Consider the following 5,810-nt stretch of genomic DNA (forward strand, 5'->3'; position numbering starts at 1 on the left):
TTTTCTTCATCACATCCATTTCCGATGCCAACCGCGCCACAACATCTGCTTCCCGATCCATCTTTCTCTTCCGGCTTCTGTAACCGTACGGGTCATCGTTCTGGGGGAACCCTATTTTCCACGGAATGTGCCCCATGCCTCGTACACGTCCTCCGTGTTCAGGATTCCCGAGGGCTTTTGTCAGCGCGTCGTTCTCTCTGTTGAACTTGATCTTCCCCTCTTGAGCATCCCTCATTGCGTCAATAAGGGCTTGGGTGGGTTTAATTATTTTGTCCCAGTAAACACACTCCCCTGTCTCCGGGTTCAGCGTTCCCCCATGCCCGTACCACCAGCTTTTGGCCCTTGGGTCCCATCCCTCCGTACCTGGACGGATTCCTCGCGCCCTCAGCTCGTTCTCCATCTTCTCCCACCTAGGCTCCCAAAGGCGATACCCTCCTGGCCCCATAATATGATTGTACTCCTTCTTAGCCGCATTTTCCTTATTTTTTTCGATATTTGAATGAACTGCTCCGATTTCTTTTGCTTCACAAATTCTGGCCAATCATGTTTCAGTTTCTCATATTGTCCTTTGAAATTCGGAGTCTTGTTCTGCTTGACAAAGTCATGGGCTAGATTTTGCTTGAATTTCCGGAATGCGTCGGCCATCTTATGAAGAGCGAACTGTTTGACTAGCCTCCTCCTCTCCTTGTTTTCCTCAATCTTGTTACCCTCCTCATCGAATTTGTTGTATTCCGGAGGTAGAACGAAATGTTCCATAAGCTTCTTGAAGCAATCTTTTTTTGTTCTCTTATCGACAAAAGTGAAACCAGCAATTCGTGCCTTCTTTGGCTTATTCCACTCCTGGACGGTGATCGAGACGTTGTCTTTAACAACGGCTCCGCATTGGTTGACAAACTTGGTGGCGTTCTTGCGGGGCTCCAGCGGCCTGCCGGTTGCACTTTCGACAACCTCGATGGTGCATGTTTCTCCTTGTTTCATCGTCTTGGTTGCGCCACGCTTTGACGACGTACTCGATTGTTTCGACGATCCGGCCGAGGGCTAAAATAAGAAAGAGAGTCGCGCGCGTTAGTACACACATATTTATTCAAATCAGTTAGTTTGTATCACCAGAGGCTCAATGTATATATATACCTCGGCGCCGGAGGTGGTTGCTACTTCCATTTGAAGATCGTCGTTTATCGACGTTTGTTCAGCATCATCTTGCTGACGGCGCCCTTCATCTTCACCGTCAAGGTTCAGATAAGAAGAGATATCATCTTCTTCTTGTCCGGTCGGCACATATAGAATATCGCCGTTTATGATGCCGAACATATGTGCTTCACCGTCCGGATCATAGTTGTCCATAATCGGGTCAGCTCTATCGTCCGCCATTATGTCAGTCCTGAAAACATGTAGTAAAAACAAATTAATTAAGTGAAGAAGGGGGGCGGTGGCGGTGGCGGTGGCGAAAGGGCGGTGGCAAAAGGAGGGGGCGAGGAAGGGGTGGGAGAGGGTGTCGCGGTAGAGCGCGAGACGGGGCGGCAGACGACGGCGTCACGGAGAGGGAGGCGAGGACAACACACATGTATAACCCTCGCCGCCCCCTCTCGATCCCAAAAAAAAACACCGCGCGCATCGCCGCCCCCCTCGCCGCCCCCTCTCCGTATATGCGCGGGGTCGTGTACATTTTTTTAAAGTGGGATCGTTGTACATTGACGCGCGGGGTCGTTGTATATATTGATTATCAAGTTTTACTTTTTTGTTGTTAATTATCAAGTTTTATATACATTTTTTTTGTTAATTATCAAATTTTACGGTGTTTTTTTGTTAATTATCAAGTTTTAAGTTATTTTACCGTTTTTGTTAAACTAATTAACTAGTTAAAATTAAAAAGAACAAAAAAAGAAAAAAAAAGAAAAAATTCCGGTGGCCCGCGGCGCCCCTCTCTCTCTCCACGATCTCGCTCTTTGTCTGAGAGAGGCGCGCGCGTGCGCGCGCGGCAGTACCGAGGCCGGCCGGCGGCGTTGAGGGCGGGCGAGCGAGGCGGCGCGCGCGCGGTGGGCGAGGGAGGCCGGTGATAGCGGCCGGCGGCGCCGTACGTGTGGGCGAGGGCGACGGCGGGCGACGTCGAGGGCGAGGGCGACGGCGGGCGGCGTCGAGGGCGAGGGCGACAGCGGCAGGCGTCGAGGGCGAGGGCGACGGCGGGCGGCGTCGAGGGCGAGGGCGACGGCAGGCGGCGTCGAGGGCGAGGGCGAGGGCGGCAGGCCTTCGGCGCGGCAGAGAATCGGAGAAGACGAGAAATGGAGGCGACGGTTCGGGTAACCTTTAGTCGCGGTTGGCCAGACCAACCGCGACTAAAGGGTTTTTTTGGCGGGTTTTTGCGTTCCCGCGCGCAACGACCTTTAGTCGCGGTTGGCCAGGCCAGGCCAACCGCGACTAAAGGTATTTTTCAAAATACTTTTTCTTTTTCAAAATCTTAAAAATACAAATAATATATCAAAAAATTCAGAAAAATAAAACTAATTCAATTCAATATGTTAAAAACACAAATATTATATCAAAAAATTCAGAAAAATAAAACTAATTCAATTCAAAATTCTAAAAATACAAATAATATATCAAAAAATTAAGAAAAATAAAACTAATTCAATTCAAAATGTTAAAAATACAAATAATATATCAAAAAATTCAGAAAAATAAAACTAATTCAATTCAAAATTTTATACGCCTAGGCAGGAGTACGACAGCGACGACAGCAGCGACGACGACGGCGGCAACTTAGAAGGCGACGACTACCAGTACAACGGCGGCGGCTATGAAGACTACGAGTATGCATATTATACGCCTAGGCAGGAGTATGACTAAATCACTCCAAATTTCATGTATCATCAGTGGTATCTCGAATCATTCGAAAATGGACACCAAACACATCACGGGTAATATAATTCACATGATCCATTCAACAAAGTTTGGTACAATAAATTATTACACATCATTTCTTCCCTCGTGTCCCTGCTTGCTTACGATTGTGCCGTATCCATGGAGCATCCTCATCATTTAACTTAATGCTTGGGTCGGTGTTCACTTTGAAGGGTGGAATTTCAGTAAACATATTATAATCTTCTGACATGTCTGTCTTGTCCTCCACTCCCACGATGTTTGTTTTCCCTGAAAGAACAATGTGGCGCTTTGGATCATCGCATGATGTACTGATCGTTTTCTTATCTTTCCGTTTCCTTGGTTTGCTACTCATGTCCTTCACATAGAAAACCTGAGCGACATCTTTCGCTAGGACGAATGGTTCGTCAAGGTAACCAAGATTGTTGAAATCCACCATTGTCATTCCGTATTGCTGGTCCACCTTTACCCCACCTCCTGTTAGCTTGAACCATTTGCACCGGAACAAAGGGACCTCAAAGGAGGGTCCATAGTCAAGTTCCCATATCTCCTCTATGTAATCATAATATGTGACCTTTTGCCCATTCTCGGTTGCTGCATCAAAGCGGACACCACTGTTTTGGTTGGTGCTCTTTTTATCTTGGGCGGTCGTGTAAAATGTATTCCCATTTATCTCGTACCCTTGGAAAGTCGTTATAGTCGAAGATGGTGTCTTGGCCAACATGTACAGCTGATCTACAACATCATTATCATTCATTAAATGTTTTCTCAACCAACTACCGAAAGTCTCCATGTGGGCCTTCCTAATCCAGGATTCAGGCTTCCCCGGGTTGTCCGAGCGTAAAATATTCTTGTGTTTCTCAAAGTACGGAGCCACCAAGCTGGAATTGGTCAGTACAGTGTGGTGTGCTTCAGTCAGAGAATGGCCGTCCATACATATCGTTGATTTCCTTCCGATCGTGCCTTTTCCACTTAGTCTCCCCTCGTGCCGCGATCGAGGAAGACCAATCGGCTTAAGGTCAGGAACAAAGTCAACACAAAACTCAATTACCTCCTCATTTCCATAGCCCTTGGCGATGCTTCCTTCTGGCCTAGCACGGTTACGAACATATTTCTTTAATACTCCCATGAACCTCTCGAAGGGGAACATATTGTGTAGAAATACAGGACCGAGAATGAAAATCTCTTCGACTAGGTGAACCAAGAGGTGCGTCATAATATTGAAGAAGGATGGCGGGAACACCAACTCGAAACTGACAAGACATTGGATCACATCGTTCTGTTACCGTGGTAGAACTTCTGGATTGATTACCTTCTGAGAGATTGCATTGAGGAATGCACATAGCTTCACAATGGCTACTCGAACATTTTCCGGCAGGAGCCCCCTCAAAGCAATCGGAAGCAATTGCGTCATAATCACGTGGCAGTCGTGAGACTTCAGGTTTTGGAACTTTTTCTCCGCCATGTTTATTATTCCCTTTATATTGGACGAGAATCCAGACGGGACCTTCATACTGCTCAGGCATTCAAAAAAGATGACATTCTCTTCTTTGGTCAGAGCGTAGCTGGCACGACCTTGAAACCATTCCGGATGCCGGTCATCAGGGTCTTTCAAACATTGCTGGTCCTGCCGTGCTTCCTTTGTATCATTTGTCTTCCCATACACGCCCAAGAAGCTTAGGAGGTTCACGCAAATATTCTTCGTAACGTGCATCACGTCGATTGCAGAGCGGACTTCTAGGACTTTCTAATATTCTAGCTCCCAGAATATAGATTTCTTCTTCCACATGGCTGCGTGCCCGCCAGCTCCCTTCGGAACTGATTGTCCGCCAGGACCCTTTCCAAAGATGACTTTCAAATCCTTGACCATATCAAATACCTCAGCACCAGTGCGTTCCGCAGGCTTAGGCCAGTGATCTGCCTTGCCGTTGTAATGCTTGCCTTTCTTTCTTACTGGATGAATTTTCGGAAGAAATCGACGATGCCCAAGGTACACGTTCTTCTTACAATTTGGCAAATGTACACTTTCAGTCTCATGTAAGCAGTGCGTGCATGCATTGTATCCCTTATTTGACAGTCCCGAAAGGTTACTAAGAGCAGGCCAATCGTTGATGGTTACGAAAAGCAACGCTCGTAGGTTAAATTCCTCTTCTTTGTGCTCATCCCACACACGGACACCAGGTCTGCCCCACAGCTGTAAAAGTTCATCAACTAATGGCCTTAGGTACACATCGATGTCGTTGCCGGGTTGCTTCGGACCTTGGATGAGCACTGGCATCATAATGAACTTCCGCTTCATGCACAACCAAGGAGGAAGGTTGTAGATGCATAGAGTCACGGGCCAGGTGCTATGGCTGGAGCTCTGCTCGCCAAAAGGATTCATGCCATCTGTACTTAGACCAAATCTTATGTTCCTTGCGTCAGCTGCAAAATCTTTGAACTCTCTGTCGATCTTTCTCCATTGCGTTCCATCTGCGGTGTGTCTCAACTCCCCGTCTGACTTACGGTCCTCTTTGTGCCATCGCAACAACTTGGCATGCTCTTTGTTCCTGAACAGACGTTTCAACCGTGGTATTATAGGAGCATACCACATCACCTTGGCGGGAACCCTCTTCCTGGGTTTCTCGCCCTCAACATCGTCACCAGGGTCATCGCCTCTGATCTTATAACGCAATGCAATGCATACCGGGCATTCATTCAAATTCTCGTATTCACCGCGGTAGAGGATGCAGTCGTTGATGCATGCATGTATCTTCAGAACCTCTAAACCTAGAGGGCAGACAACCTTTTTTGCTTCGTACGTACTGGCGGGCAACTCATTATTCTTTGGAAACATATTCTTCAACATTTTCAGCAAGTTTTCAAATGCCGAGTCAGCTACACCTGCCTGTGCCTTCCATTTCAGCAAATCCAGTGTGCAGCCCAGCTTTTCC

Source organism: Triticum aestivum, chromosome 5A (assembly GCF_018294505.1).
Source record: "Triticum aestivum cultivar Chinese Spring chromosome 5A, IWGSC CS RefSeq v2.1, whole genome shotgun sequence".
In the NCBI taxonomy this organism is placed as follows: domain Eukaryota; kingdom Viridiplantae; phylum Streptophyta; class Magnoliopsida; order Poales; family Poaceae; genus Triticum; species Triticum aestivum.